Source organism: Kogia breviceps, chromosome 1 (assembly GCF_026419965.1).
Source record: "Kogia breviceps isolate mKogBre1 chromosome 1, mKogBre1 haplotype 1, whole genome shotgun sequence".
Lineage (NCBI taxonomy): Eukaryota > Metazoa > Chordata > Mammalia > Artiodactyla > Physeteridae > Kogia > Kogia breviceps.
The window spans coordinates 101,476,989-101,494,008 of record NC_081310.1 but is presented as its reverse complement, the minus strand read 5'-3'; positions in this window follow the sequence as shown (position 1 = coordinate 101,494,008).

Sequence of the window (17,020 nt, the reverse complement as noted above, 5' to 3'; positions counted from 1 at the left end):
TGACTTACTTCACTCTGTATGACAGACTCCAGGTCTATCCACCTCATTACAAATAACTCAGTTTCATTTCTTTTTATGGCTGAGTAATATTCCATTGTATATATGTGCCACATCTTCTTTATCCATTCATCTGTTGATGGACACTTAGTGTTTGTAGATTTTTTGATGATGGCCATTCTGACCGGTGTGAGATGATATCTCATTGTAGTTTTGATTTGCATTTCTCTAATGATTAATAATGTTGAGTATTCTTTCATGTGTTTGTTGGCAATCTGTATATCTTCTCTGGAGAAATGTCTATTTAGGTCTTCTGCCCATTTTTTGATAGGGTTGTTTGTTCTTTTTAATACTGAGCTGCATGAGCTGTTTATATAGTTTGGAGATTAATCCTTTGTCCATTGATTCATTTGCAAATATTTTCTCCCATTCTGAGGGTTGTCTTTTCACATTGTTTATGGTTTCCTTTGCTGTGCAAAAGCTTTTAAGCTTCATTAGGTCCCATTTGTTTATTTTTGTTTTTATTTCCATTTCTCTAGGAGGTGGGTCAAAAAGGATCTTGCTGTGATTTATATCATAGAGTGTTCTGCCTATGTTTTCCTCTAAGAGTTTTATAGTGTCTGGCCTTACATTTAGGTCTTTAATCCATTTTGAGTTTATTTTTGTGTACGGTGTTAGGGAGGGTTCTAATTTCATTCTTTTACATGTAGCTGTCCAGTTTTCCCAGCACCACTTATTGAAGAGTCTGTCTTTTCTCCAGCTATGAATTTTGATAAATTCGTAGCTCCTTTATCAAAGACAAGGTGACCATATGTGAGTGGGTTTATCTCTGGCCTTTCTATCCTGTTCCATTGATCTATATTTCTGTTTTATGCCAGTACCATACTGTCTTGATTACTGTAGCTTTGTAGTATAGTCTGAAGTCAGGGAGCCTGATTCCTCCAGCTCCGTTTTTCTTTCTCAAGATTGCTTTGGCTATTCGGGGTCTTTTGTGTTTCCATACAAATTGTGAAATTTTTGGTTCTAGTTCTGTGAAAAATGCCAGTGGTAGTTTGATAGGGATTGCATTGAATCTGTAGATTGCTTTGGAGAGTATAGTCATTTTCACAATGTTGATTCTTCCAATCCAAGAACATGGTATATCTCTCCATCTGTTTGTATCATCTTTAATTTCTTTCATGAGTGTCTTATAATTTTCTGCATACAGGTCTTTTTTCTCCCTAGGTAGGTTTATTCCTAGATATTTTATTCTTTTTGTTGCAATGGTAAATGGGAGTGTTTTCTTAATTTCACTTTCAGATTTTTCATCATTAGTGTACAGGAATGCAACAGATTTCTGTGCATAAATTTTGTATCCTGCTACTTTACCAAATTCACTGATTAGCTCTAGTAGTTTTCTGGTAGCATCTTCAGGATTCTCTGTGTATAGTATCATGTCATCTGCAAACAGTGACAGCTTTACTTCTTCTTTTCCAATTTGGATTCCTTTTATTTCTTTTTCTTCTCTGATTTCTGTGGCTAAAACTTCCAAAACTATGTTGAACAATAGTGGTGAGAGTGGGCAACCTTGTCTTGTTCCTGATCTTAGTGGAAGTGGTTTCAGTTTTTCACCATTGAGGACAATGTTGGCTGTGTGTTTGTCACATGTGGCCTTTATTATGTTGAGGTAAGTTCCCTCTATGCCTACTTTTTGGAGGGTTTTTATCATAAATGGGTGTTGAATTTTGTCAAAAGCTTTCTCGGCATCTATTGAGATGATCATATGTTTTTTTCTCCTTCAATTTGTAATATGGTGTATCACAGTGATTGATTTGCATATACTGAAGAATCCTTGCATTCCTGGGATAAACCCCACTTGATCATGGTGTATGCTCCTTTTAATGTGCTGTTGGATTCTGTTTGCTAGTATTTTGTTGAGGATTTTTGCATCTATGTTCATCAGTGATATTGGCCTGTAGTTTTCTTTCTTTGTGACATCTTTGTCTGTTTTGGTCTCAGGGTGATGGTGGCCTCGTAGAATGAGTTTGGGAATGTTCCTTCCATTGCTATATTTTGGAAGAGTTTGAGAAGGATAGGTGTTAGCTCTTCTCTAAATGTTTGATAGAATTTGCCTGTGAAACCATCTGGTCCAGGGCTTTTGTTTGTTGGAAGATTTTTAATCACAGTTTCAATTTCAGTGCTTGTGATTGGTCTGTTCATATTTTCTATTTCTTCCTGGTTCAGTCTCGGAACGTTGTGCATTTCTAAGAATTCGTCCATTTCTTCCCGGTTGTCTATTGTATTGGCATATAGTTGCTTGTAGTAATCTCTCATGATCCTTTGTATTTCTGCAGTGTCAGTTGTTACTTCTCCTTTTTGATTTCTAATTCTATTGATCTGAATCGTCTCCCTTTTTTTCTTGATAAGTCTGGCTAATGGTTTATCAATTTTGTTTATCTTCTCAAATAACCAGCTTTTAGTTTTATTGATCTTTGCTATTGTTTCCTTCATTTCTTTTTCATTTATTTCTGATCTGATCTTTATGATTTCTTTCCTTCTGCTAACTTTGGGATTTTTTTGTTCTTCTTTCTCTAATTGCTTTGGGTGTAAGGTTAGGTTGTTTATTTGAGACGTTTCTTGTTTCTTAAGGTAGGAATATATTGCTATATACTTCCCTCTTAGAACTTCTTTTGCTGCATCCCATAGGTTTTGGGTCATCGTGTTTTCATTGTCATTTGTTTCTAGGTATTTTTTGATTTCCTCTTTGATTTATTCATTTATCTCTTGGTTATTAAGTAGTGTATTGTTTAGCCTCCATGTGTTTGTATTTTTTCCAGACTTTTTTCCCATAATTGATATCTAGTCTCATAGTGTTGAGGTCAGAAAAGGCACTTGATATGATTTCAATTTTCTTAAATTTACCAAGGCTTGATTTGTGACCCAAGATATGATCTATCCCAGAGAATGTTCCATGAACACTTGAGAAGAAAGTGTATTCTGTTGTTTTGGATGGAATGTCCTATAAATATCAATTAAGTCCATCTTGTTTAATATATCATTTAAAGCTTGTATTTCCTTATTTATTTCATTTTGGATGATCTGTCCATTGGTGAAAGTGGGGTGTTAAAGCCCCCTACTATGATTGTGTTACTGTCAATTTCCTCTTTTATGGCTGTTAGTATTTGCCTTATGTATTGAGGTGCTCCTATGCTGGGTGCATAAATGTTTACAATTGTTATATCTTCGTCTTGGATTGATCCCTTGATGATTATGTAGTGTCCTTTGTCTCTTGTAATAGTCTTTGTTTTATTTGTTTTGTCTGATATGAGAATTGCTACTCTAGCTTTCTTTTGATTTCCATTTGCATGGAATATCTTTTTCTATCCCCTCACTTTCAGTCTGTATGTGTCCCTAGGTCTGAAGTGGGTCTCTTGTAGACAGCATATATACGGGTCTTGTTTTTGTATCCATTCAGCCAGTCTATGTCTTTTGGTTGGAGCATTTAATCCATTTACATTTAAGGTAATTATTGATATGTATGTTCCTATTACCATTTTCTTAGTTGGTTTGGGTTTGTTATTGTAGGTCTTTTCCTTGTCTTGTGTTTCCTGCCTGGAGAGGTTCCTTTAGGAATTTTTTTGTTCCTTTGTTGTACAGCTGGTTTGGTGGTGCTGAATTCTCTTAGCTTTTGCTTGTCTGTAAAGGTTTTAATTTCTCTGTCAAATCTGAATGAGATCCTTGCTGGGTAGAGTAATCTCGGTTTTAGGTTTTTCCCCTTCATCAGTTTAAATATGTCCTGGCACTCCCTTCTGGCTTGCAGAATTTCTGCTGAAAGATCAGCTGTTAACCTTATGGGGATTCCCTTGTGTGTTATTTCTTGTTTTTCCCTTGCTGCTTTTAATATTTTTTCTTTGTATTTAATTTTTGATAGTTTGATTAATATGTGTCTTGGCGTGATTCCTCCTTGGATTTATCCTGTATGGGACTCTCTGTGCTTCCTGGACTTGATTAACTATTTCCTTTCCCATATTAGGGAAGTTTTCAACTATAATCTCTTTAAATATTTTCTCAGTCCCTTTCTTTTTCTCTTCTTCTTCTAGGACCCCTATAATTCGAATGTTGGTGTGTTTAATGTTGTCCCAGAGGTCTCTGAGACTGTCCTCAATTCTTTTCATTCTTTTTTCTTTATTCTGCTCTGCAATAGTTATTTCCACTATTTTATCTTCCAGGTCACTTATCCGTTCTTCTGCCTCAGTTATTCTGCTATTGATCCATTCTAGAGAATTTTAAATTTCATTTATTGTGTTGTTCATCACTGTTTGTTTGCTCTTTAGTTCTTCTATGTCCTTGTTAAACGTTTCTTGTATTTTCTCCATTCTATTTCCAAGATTTTGCATCATCTTTCCTATCATTATTCTGAACTCTTTTTCAGGTAGACTGCCTATTTCCTCCTCATTTGTTAGGTGGGGTGAGTTTTTACCTTGCTCCTTCATCTGCTGTGTGTTTCTCTGTCTTCTCATTTTGCTTAACTTACTGTGTTTGGGGTCTCCTTTTCTCAGGCTGCAGGTTCGTAGTTCCTGTTGTTTTTGGTGTCTGCCCCCAGTGGCTAAGGTTGTTTCAGTGGGTTGTGTAGGCTTTCTGGTGGAAGGGACTGGTGCCTGTGTTCTGGTGGATGAGGCTGGATCTTGTCTTTCTGGTGGGCAGATCCACGTCTGGTGGTGTGTTTTGGAGTGTCTGTGGCCTTATTATGATTTTAGGCAGCCTCTCTGCTAATGGGTGGGGTTGTGTTCCTCTCTTGCTAGTTGTTTGGCATAAGGTGTCCAGCACTGTAGCTTGCTGGTCGTTGAGTGGAGCTGGGTCTTGGCATTGAGATGGAGATCTCCGGGAGATTTTCACCATTTGATATTATGTGGAGCTGGGAGGTCTCTTGTGGACCAGTGTCCTGAACTTGGGTCTCTCACCTCTGAGGCACAGCCCTGATGCCTGGCTTGAGCGCCAAGAGCCTGTCATCCACATGGCTCAGAATAAAAGGGAGAAAAAAGAAAGAAAAGATAAAGTAAAATAAAACAAAATAAAATAAAGTTATTAAAATAAAAAATAATTATTTTTAAAAAGTAATAAAAAAAAAAGAAAGAAGAGAGCAACCAAATCAAAAAACAAATCCACCAATGATAACAAGTGCTAAAAACTATACTAAAAAAAAAATTGGACAGACAGAACCCTAGTATAAAATGGTAAAAGCAAAGCTATACAGACAAAATCACACACAGAAACATACACACTCACAAAAGGAGGAAAAGGGGAAAAAATATACATATATATATATATAGTTTCTCCCAAAGCCCACCTCCTCAATTTGGGATGATTCGTTGTCTGTTCAGGTATTCCACAGATGCAGGGTACATCAAGTTGATTGTGGAGATTTAATCCGCTGCGCCTGAGGCTGCTGGGAGAGACTTCCCTTTCTTTTCTTTGTTTGCACAGCTCCTGGCGTTCAGCTTTGGATTTGGCCCCAACTGCATGTAGGTCGCAGGAGGGCGTCTGTTCTTCGCTCAGACAGGACGGGGTTAAAGGAGCAGCTGATTCGGGGGCTCTGGCTCACTCAGGCTGAGGGGAGGGAGGGGTACATAATGCGGGGCGAGCCTTCGGCAGCAGAGGCCGCCGTGACGTTGCACCAGCCTGAGGCGCGCCGTGTGTTCTCCCGGGGACGTTGTCCCTGGATCCCGGGACCCTGGCAGTGGTGGGCTGCACTGGCTCCCAGGAGGGGTGGTGTGGAGAGTGACCTGTGCTTGCACACAGGATTCTTAGTGGCTGCAACAGCAGCCTTAGTGTCTCATGCCCGTCTCTGGGGTCCGCGCTGATAGCCGCGGCTCGTGCCCGTCTCTGGAGCTCCTTTAAGCCGTGTTCTTAATCCCTTCTCGCGCACCACGAAACAGGCAAGAAAAAGTCTCTTGCCTCTTCGGCAGCTCCAGACCTTTTCCCAGACTCCCTCCCGGTTAGCCATGGCGCACTAGCTCCCTTCAGGCTGTGTTCACGCAACCAACCCCAGTCCTCTCCCTGCGATCAGACCGAAACCTGAGCCTCAGCTCCCAGCCCCGCCCACCCCGGCGGGTGAGCAGACATGCCTCTCGGGCTGGTGAGTGCTGGTCGGTACTGATCCTCTGTGCGGGAATCCCTCCGCTTTGCCCTCCACACTCCTGTTGCTGAGCTCTCCTCCGTGGCTCTGAAGCTTCCCCCACGTGCAGTCTCCGCCTGCGAAGGGGCTTCCTAGTGTGTGGAAACCTTTCCTCCTTCACAGCTCCCTCCCACTGGTGCAGGTCCCGTCCCTATTCTTTTGTCTCTGTTTTTTTCTTTTTTCTTTTGCCCTACCCAGGCACGTGGGGAGTTACTTGCCTTTTGGGAGATCTGAGGTGTTCTGCGAGCATTCAGTAGGTGTTCTGTAGGAGCTGTTCCACATGTAGATGTATTTCTGATGTATTTGTGGGGAGGAAGGTTATCTCCACGTCTTACTCTTCCACCATCTTGAAGCTCTGTGTTTATATTTTGAACACTATGAATCTTCTTATGTCTCCTGTCTCCCTGTCTGCATAGACCACTGGAAAGCAGACTTTTATTTTGGCTCACACCTAATAAAGATACCTCTGTGAAGCCCCAAATGAAGTACAGCATAAGAGCTCAAATTCTGGAGTTTGAATAACACTCTGTGCCTTACTAGTTTTGTAAAATTGGGCAAGTTACTAACTTTCCAGGCCTCAGTTTTCTTATCTGTAGAATGGGCATATTAATACCTCCCTCTGCTGTGGGAATTAAATGGGATTATGTATGATGGACTTAATACAGTGCCTGATACACAATAAGTATTCAATACATGCTGGTTGTTACTTTTCTTATTTTCACCCTTCACCTTAACTCTCCCACTTTTAAAAAATATTTGTTTAGCTGTGTTTGCTTTTGTAAATTGCTTCAAATCCTTTTTGGAACAAGGCTGCATGTAAATTAGTAATCTGTATTGCCAGTGCCTTCTTAAGAATTGTATAAATTTATTCTGCCACCTCCAGTATAGGAGAGTAATTAGACACAAGGTGAGCTGCAATTTGTCAGCATCTATCCTAAGACTTAAAATACTCATTAACTTTGACACAGTAATTTCATTTTTTGACTCCACAAGTGAAAAATGCTGAAACACTTTTATATACATAAAAAGCTCATTCACAAAATTCTTTCATAGTTTTATCTATAATAGCTAAAACTTGAAAATAATCTGAATGCCCTTTAAAAGAGAAATGGTTAATATTCACTCAAGCAAACTTTATGCAGTCCTTGTTTTTGAAAACTATGTGATAGCATGGTAAATGCCTATGATATAAAACCAAGGGAAAAAAGCAGTTTACTTAATTGTCTGTAATATGACTACAGCAACCTATGAAAATTTATAAAGAAAAAGACCAGAAGGAAATATACCAACATGTTAATAAGGGAGTTTGAGTGGCTAAACAATGGATGCTTTTAAAATCTTTTTTTCCCGGACTTACCGGGTGGCGCAGTGGTTAAGAATCCGCCTGCCAATACTGGGGACATGGGTTCGAGCCCTGGTCCGGGAAGATCCCACATGCTGCAGAGCAACTAAGCCTGTTTGCCACAACTACTGAGCCTGTGCTCTGGAGCCCGTGAACCACAACTACTGAGCCCACACGCCGCAACTACTGAAGCCCGCGCACCTAGAGCCTGTGCTTCACAACAAGAGATGCCACTGCGATGAGAAGCCTGTGCACCGCCATGAAGAGTTGCCACTGCTCACCACAACTATAAAAAGCCCGCATGCAGCAACGAAGACCCAACACAGCCAAAAATAAAATATAAATAAATAAATTTATTTTAAAAAATCCTTTTTTTCCATGTGTTTCTGTAATTCCCGGTTTTCTCTCATAATGAATCTCCTCACCTACACACAATGCCATATAAGGTCCCCGTTCATAACTCTTGGATCAACGCAAAGGACAGCTCAGTTTGAACTGTTTTCTTTGGACATGATGTCATCTTTATTTCATTAAAAATGCACTTGCCTAAGGTATGCTGTTGGGTCAGGGGAGCAGCTTTGGGGGCTGTATAAGGGGGTAATTTAGTGTAGATTCCTGTCAGTGGCCTTGCTTGGACTGATAAAATGAGAGAAAGCAGAACACCTTTAGAGAAGGGAGTGAGGAAGCAGATATTTTGTACCAGTCACAGAAGTTACAGAAATTCCAAAATCAGGAAAATGGAATTCCAGAGCAGAATTCTTTGCCTGATTGGACAAAGAAATCGCTCAAACCTTATCTTTTTAAGAAGTAAGAAAGATCCAATTGAAACATGTTGTTACTGTCATTTCTGTTTTAGTAATAATTATTTTTTAGCCTAAAGGCATCAAATTAAAGACATTTTAGAATCCGAAGATACAATTATATACTTTTAATCTTTATGCAGTGTATTGTCTTTCCTGGTTATAAATTTTAAATATATAAAATGTGTAAATTAATGAATGAAGTTCATTAGTAATCCCAGCACCCAGAGAATCACCACTGTTAGTTAGGATGTACAATGTGAGATTTCTTATTCTCTCTCTGGTATAGCTAGAGATAACATTTCTTGAGTGATTAGCGAGTGCTTGGCACTGCTTGGAGACTTCTACATGTATTAACTAAGTTCAGTCTTAGAGAATGGGAATTATCTAATTATCTACAATAATTACTTTGCATTGGTGAAGTTCAGTTTCTTATCGAAGACCATGCAGCTGGGATGTGGCAGAGCCAGGATGTGGAACAGGCATCCTAGCTCTGAGTCTGTGCACTTAACCTCTCTCTCCATAGCTTCAATATCTTTATAAGTACATATTTTACCACAGTGGGATTATACTGCACCTAACCTTGTAACCTGCTTTTTCTTTTTAATGTATCTGAACATCATTCCAAATCAGTAGAGATAAATCTACATCAGTATTTTTAATAGCTTCATTGTATTTTATTGCATGGGTGTCTCAAAATGTATTTAACCATAATCCATATGGTTGGATATTTAAATTTTTTTCCTATTGTAAACAGCAAAGGAATGCACATTCCCACGTGCAAGTGTGCACTTAAGAGAGTATTTTATTAGGATAAATTCTTAGATAAGAAATTTCTGGGTCAAAGTGAAGATTTTCAAGGTTTTAAATACCTGTTACCCAAAGGCCTTCAAGAATGTTGTGTCCATTTACATTTCCTCTGACAGGACAGGAGAGTATATTTTTCTCTACATTCTAAAGTGTTTCTTGAACTTTTGCACCTTGACTTACGGTAAGACATGCATTTTATATAGTGATTCAGTACACACACATTAAATAAACACACATTTCTATTTTCTTCACTAGATGCAATGACCTCTTTTTCTCTCCTCTCTCTCCTTTCCTTTTCAAAATTCTCTTAAATGTCAGATATGATTCACTAAGTTAATTACATGATCCACGAATGAGTAGTAACTCACGGTTTGAAAAAACACTATTCAATGCTTGGATATTAACATTCTTTTTAGTATTTGCCTATCTGATAATCTGAGATAATGGCATGCTATTGTTTCTATCTTGACTTCTTCAATTACTCGAGGCTGAACATTTTGGAAAATCATGTTTTTGAAGAGCATAATCTATAATTCATTGTTTCTCAACTTCCAGTGCATATTAGAACTAAAAAAAAATCACATTCTTGAATTAATTGCTGGACCAAGTAATCTCTAGAGATTGGGCTCAGGTATCAAAATTTGTGGCCAAGGCTAAGAATAAATGCTGTAGATGGTTATAGTAAATTAGAGATTAGTGTGATGGTATTGTTCACGACATAACTAGATTGTCACTTTATAAAACTGCATTTAGGTTGATATCCCTTTGAATTTGGTATTTATTTCAAAATTTACTCTGCAGGCATTTAAACAAATAAATATGATTAACTTTCTAAAATATTTTGTTCAGTTGTAAGAGTTCTGACTATTAAGCACATGTCATTTCCAAGGGTCACTCTTTATTTAAATTTAAGTCCCCTATATTTTTTTCAGGCCTACTGTGTGCAAAGTGTAGCCCCAGATGTGTGGAGTTAGAAGGTGAGCCGGCAACTCACCATGTAATAGGTACCCTAACCTAGGCATGTAAGTAACTATAACCCCAGGGGGAGAGTGGTAATTTCATGATCATAGGAATTTAGAAATAATACCATTAAAAACCTATGTTTCTAATATCCTCATAGTATAGCTAATTTATGACAATTATGTTATTTACACCAAAAGCAACAAGAAAATTCAGAAACTCTTTTAGCCGGATTCAAATAGAGTATGATTGCCCTTTAAACATTACATATTTTAAAAATATCATGGTCATCTGACAGTATGATTTCACTCCATCTTAAGTATGGAGTTAAAGAAAGGGTTCTAATTTTGGCTTATGAGCTGTTAGCTGCACAAATCACAGTTATGCTTGTTTAAGTCTAATTTAGTGGTGAATTATGACAAGGAAGCTCATGCAAAATGCTTTAGATTCTCATGAATAAAATCATGTTGTGGGAGAACTATGGTGCTATTTAGTATTTCAGAGTTCCATCACAGAGTTCCAGTTGCCTACTGGACAGCCCACCTAGATGTTCCTCTGGAACTCCAAATTTAATGTATCTCCCCCAAAGAGTTCTTAGCTCCTTCTTGCCTCTTCCCCAAACCCATCTTCCCTCCTTTAACTGTGGCACAGTGGACAGTTGTGTGCTTTGCAGTAGGACAGAGGTTACTTTAAATTTCTCAAGCTGTCTCCTCGGTTAGAGAAGGGGAAACCAGGCTGGGGTATTGTGGGTGGTCTGTGGGCCTCAGTGCTGGCTGCAGGCCTGACTACTGAGATTCCAGCTCTGAAAGCCCAAGAAGGCCAGCCTGGGACAGCTTCCCCCCACCCTCCTGCTTCCTGCTTTTACTTCTCTGTTGTACGTGGAGGGGGCTTCAGGAGAGGAGGGATGCTCACGGGAGGCTCTCAGAGGCTACCAGGACCAGCCTCTGGTCACAGGACCGTCCTGGAGAAGCGAAGCCAGCAGAGTAGCATGTCTACACTGGGTGTCACTCTGAGGGCTGGCACAGGTGAGAGATACAGACGAATTCCTAATGTGTTCCACAGATTGGTGAATAGCAGATGGCTAAGAGGAGCTGGGGGGTTGAAAGCAAGAGGGCTCATTCATGCCCTCCCATGGCATTGGTCTTTAGTCTGCTATTGGTCATACTTGGCAATTCCTGTCTCCGGGTTCCTCTATTACTGCCCCCTTAAAAGTGTGCTATCGTAGAAAAAGCTTTGTCCTTGAGCAAGTCACTTAACCTTTCTATGCCTCAGTTAAATCACCTATAAAAACTGGATGAATGACAGCTCTTTAGAAGGAGCCAGCTCTAATGACGAGGATCAGACCTCCTCCACTCATGCAGCTGATCTCAGATGATCAAATGGAGTGTCCAGTAAGGGAGCCGGGGTGCGCTGGGTGGGTTGTGAGTTCACATGTGGTCCCTGACATCTTCCCCAGCACTGTAAGATGATCACCCTTCGGTACAGCACAGCCTTGGCAGAGATGTAGCAGAACAATTATAGATCCAGTCAGATGATGGATCAGCTGTTCAGTTTTTACCTGCTCTTCACCTGTTTCTGGAGAGGAGACTACTAGTCACCTAGGAAAAGAACAGGAAATCTAACAGTCTTCAAGGCTCAGATTATTGGAGTGTGGATTTTCCCCTTGGTGGCTGTGATCACTAGGTCAGTGATCAAGTCATCAAACCCAGACATCAGGTTTTCAGAGCTGGAAAATAGAAAACGGGACAGCTACATCCTGTTGGGTCACATCCTGTTCATGAAGGCAGGAAGTGGGGCAGCAGACCAAGATGGTTAGAAAAACATGACGCTTACGAGGCGTTTGCACGCTACGTGTGTGTGTATTGATATGTAATTTTTTTTTAAGGCACAGCAAATCAAAGCCCATATATCATGATTTTGGAAGACCTCAAGCTTCTTGTGAAATAATACTGGCTAAAAGCCAACTTTTTATTATATGACTATGCTCAATCTGTAGCCATACCCATCTAAGAAGTAGAAGAATATCCTATTTGCCGTCTGAAAACTGGTCACAAGGGCACTGAGTGTTTCCTTTAGGAACAGAATGTAATGTTGGGAATTTCTCAATGTCAGTCCTAGTGAGTATGAGATTGTGGATCATGTCCAGAAATAGAAATGTTGCTTCCTTCTCAAAGGGAAGGATGGATTTTCCCAGTTGCAGGAAGCCCATAGTCATTGCGTGAGAGGCATCTGGCTCATGCGGAATTGCTGTTGCACGGTGCTCCTCGCTCAAAGCATAGCTTGTCATTCCTTCACTCAGTTACCTCAGCTGACAGAAGAGCTTCCTGGACGCAGGAATGTCAGAAGTCCCTTCTGCTTCTTTTTTTTAACCTTCACTGCTCCTATTCATCTTCTCTCTCTTGTCCCCTTTTCTTACATATGTTTCAGTCAGGATAATGATCACACAATGGTTCCATACTGCTTTGCATGGCGGTGGGATTAAGCAGAAAGCAATTGCCCTCTCTCGGGTTTTATGTTGATGATTAGCGTCCTTCAGGAAGTGAGAGGCCTCTTCCAGCTGTGGACTATCCAGTAGCTCAGGACTGCAGTGTGTCTAAGATAAATCAAGCATTCAATATGGTGGTGCTCAAACTTTTGGGCTGCTGGTCCCAAGAATCTGCCTTTAAGATTTAAAAACCATGTGCTTTGCAATTAGTACTCAATGGTTTGCTGAATTTCTTCTTGAATTTCCTTTACTCTATGGTAAGTAATTGTGCTATGAATGGGCCACAATTACTAGGAAATTATCTCTTAAGAATATCCACGCATCATGGAACTAGATGCGAGGGAATGTTCCAGGTAGGTAAGACTGCTAAAGGCTTCACCTATCACCTAGTGATTTCAGATTTTAGTATTTAGAGAAAGAGACAGAAAGAAAGCTAAAGAAAGAATGATATTGACTACTAAGATGTATGCATGGGTAGTGTAGGTTTTATTATAAAAATTTACAATAATGGAAATCCAACACAAATATTGCATATAATTTTAGCCCAAAATAAAATTGTGTTTTTATTTGTCCATGTGCTCTTCTAGTTCTTGTGATATGTAATTGTTAACCTGTTTATGTATCATCATAAGTATTTTATGTCTTCACCTAAATTCATGTATAAAAGATGTTCTTTAAAAAAGAAATGACATTTAGACCCACTTTTGGTGCTCATGGACAGAGCAACAGAAGTAAGTTACAGACCACAGTAAGTTGTGGATTTCCTTTTGGCTTTGCCCGTGGGGACTTCATCGTTTTTGTATTTCAGCTTGACCTATGAAAAATGGGAGCGGATGACTAGTCACCTTACAAACATATTGAGTGGAAAAATAACTGGTGTGTGATTTCAGTTCCACCAAGATGGAAAGATGTGGTATCAAATGCTGTGGTACTTAAAGGACCTCAGTATTGGGCAGGTCACCAGGCTTGTTATTGTCCTTTCACTTCTTTCTTTTCATTTTATTTCTTACTATTCCCAGCCCCTCCTTCCTCAAAATCCCATGTAAATCTAAGAGCAAGGCTCCTACTTGATAATCCCTGGGTGCTGGCTGTGTGACAGGAAAGGTGCTGAGGTCTTTGCTCACATACCCCATTTAATCCTACTCTCTGATACAGGAGGTACCATTATCCCCACTTTACAGATGAGGAGGCTGAGATACTACTGATTAATTATCTTGCTCAAGGTCAGTTGGTAAATGATGGAGCTACTGTTCCCACAGAGATCTGGCAATTACGTAGATGTTTCTAAGAACAGATTAGGCTCTTTTGCAACACTGCACTGCCTCAATGCAGAGCCTGGGACAGAAATGATAGAAAAAGAAGGCATGTTTTAGAGTCGGCTGCTAATTCTTTGAATGATATGATCTCTCTTTACTTTCTTTCATTTTTGCAGCTTGGATTTACTGTCACCACGTTCTACAAGCTGGGGACATTCATTAACACATGTAATTGTTTAGAGGATATGGTTTTTTGTAATAGGAAGAGGTATTTCAGAAATGTAAACTGGAGGAAAATTTAAAAATATTGAGTTTCCGGATATGTCAGTTCCTTTTTTTTTTTTTTTTTTTCTTCTTTTGTAAACTGGTTGATTCCATTCTGAATGTAATGTTAACCTCCTGGAGGATAAAAATAACCTCTTTTGTAATTTTACTTCATACAGCAACAATATATTATGCTTTTTCATGGAAAGATCTATTTTGAAAAAGAATGTAAGGCACCCTCAGCCCCATGAGTAATAACTGGCAAGATGATGCTTATGGCAGATAATCACTCTAAGTCCTTTTTTGGAAGGCTTATGAATTGTTTTTTACACCAGTTGTGCGTGTTATTTTGTGATATGTGAAACCTCACTTAATAATAATAAAAAATACCCAAAGGATATATGTATATGGTTTGGGGAATTCCTTTTACTTCGTGTACAGTGACTCACAGTTTAGAGGTACTGAGTTGGGTAGAGGAAGCATCTCTCTTTTGCTGTCTCATAAAAATACAAGCTGTGAACTAGAAACGGAAACTGCAGACCTCTGCATGCTCCTCTGTCCTCCCATAGGCAGGAGGTGGCATCTGGAGATAGTATTTGAGGTCTAGCAAATGAAGCAACTGGGGGACCATGGATAGGATGATCCTGGGAAGAGGGAAGGAACAGTTTTCTTTCTGCTACTTAAATTCATGACCTTTACTTTTTATTTTTGGTGTAAGTCTCCCCAGATTGAGAAGTCCAGTCACCTAATCAAACACAGCCAAACAGCCAGAACTGATTCCTTATCCTGAAGTATACAAATGGCTAAACAAAACAGAAAATGGATGACTAGAATATGGATTTCCAAACTTTAAGAGTCACTAGAATTACACAGATGAACCCCAGGGAAATTTTAGGGATGATTTCTGAGGAGATGGATGGTCTCCTTCACCTGAGATTATATCGTTCTACAACCATGCTGCTAGGTCTGATAAATTTCTTCTAGGAGACAAATTTTCAGCTTCCCAGTATCTCAGAGATATTTGACCAAAATAATCTCCTGAATAAAAACTCAATGACATACACTTTCTTTTCTTGGGAAGCAGTGCTGTCAATAGCTGGGAAGAGCTGGTGACCTCTATAGGAAAAACAAATTTAAAGATACAACTATCATTATTCCCATTGGAGAAATATTTATAAATAGAGCCATGGGTTTTCTGCTACTGGATTTGGACAACTTTCCTCAGAATTGTGTGTGTATTTTGCTCGGAATTTCATTGCACAAACTGGTAGGTATAGTTTGGTTCAGTTTTTAGCCAGCTGAATTTTTTTGGAGTGATAATTTCATCAATAGTTCAATTAAGTTGAAATTTATAGATTTAGAAAGAGATTCTAAACATGATTTGATTTGGGTTTTATGTTTTGTGAAAATTTTTAAAATCTTTTAACTCACTCACAGAACTTCCCAAGTATAGAAGATTTGCAAAGTTTGGCCAAAGGGACCAGGGAGGTTTACTTAGCGTTTCCAAGATCCTAGAACTCAGATCCTGGGTGGCACTGGGTCTGGAAGGCTTATATTTAGAACAGGCTTCAGATAGGGGCGTCCCAATAATTTCATCTCTATGTTAATGGGAGGAAGATTCAATACAATTAGAAAGTAGAAGTCTTCTTATTGGTTTTTCAGTCTTTAAAATGCAGTAATCTTGGCTTCAAGTAATCATTGCTATAGATTTGGAAGAAAGATGGTACATAAGGGGAATAAGGGGATGGAAACTTACATGGACCTTATGATTACTGTGGATTCTTGTGTTCTGACCCAATAACTGAGCCCTTCCCAAGTGGAATAATTGCAAAGCAGCAAAAGTTTTGAAGGAGAAGGAATCAAAGGCATGTAACAGAAGCTTTTGCATTTTCAAAATAAATTACAGGATGATGAAGGCAGGTGACCATCTTTTGTCCAAACTGTTTCTCATAGTAAAAAGGATGATATCTTCTTGGGGAAAACTAAAACTGATGAAATAGGTATGAATTTAAATCTGCAAACTCAATACCAGAATTAGTTCAGTTTTTAAAAACAACTTTATTGAAGTGTAACTTACAGTTCATCCACTGTAACTGTGTGGTTTGATGAATTTTAGTAAATTTATGTAGATTTGCCACCATCACTACGATTCAGTTTTAGAATACTTCCATCATCCCCCAAGATTCCTTTTTGTCTATTTGCAGTCAATCCCCACTCCCAGCCTCAGCCCCAGGCAACCACTAATCTGCTTCCTGTCTCCATAGTTTTGCCTTTTCTAGGAATTTCTTGTAAATAGAATTGTGCAGTACGTAACCTTTGGTGTCTGGCGTCATTCATTTACATGATGTTTCGAGTTTCATCCATGTTGTTGCATGTGTCAACAGTTTGTTCCTTTCCATTGCTGAGCAGTATTCCAGTATATGGACAAATCACAGTATGTTTTTTCATTCACTGTTTGATGGACATTTAGGTTGTTTCCAGTTTAGGGTTATTGCTGATAATGTTGCTGTGATTATTTGCTTACAAGTTTTTGTGTGGACGTATGTTTTCGTTTCTCTTAGATAATTAAGAGTGGAATTGCTTGGTCATGTGGGAAGTGTATGTTTAACATTTTGAGAAACTGAAAATGTTTTCCAAATTTGCTGTACCATTTTATTTTCCCACCAACACTATATGACTTAATATAATCTGTTTTTTATTATAGTAATCCTAGTGGGTTAAGTATCTTATTGTGGTATTAATTTGCATTTCCCTAATGAAAGTTTGAGAATTTTGAGAATCTTTTCATGTGTATATTAGCCATGTGTATATCTTTTATTGGTAAAGTATTCAAATTATTTGCCTGTTTTCTATTAGGTTGTTTGTCTTATGTTGAATTGTAAGAGTTCTTTATATGTTCTGCATACAAGTCCTTTATCAGATATATGACTTGCAGTTATTTTCTCCCAATTT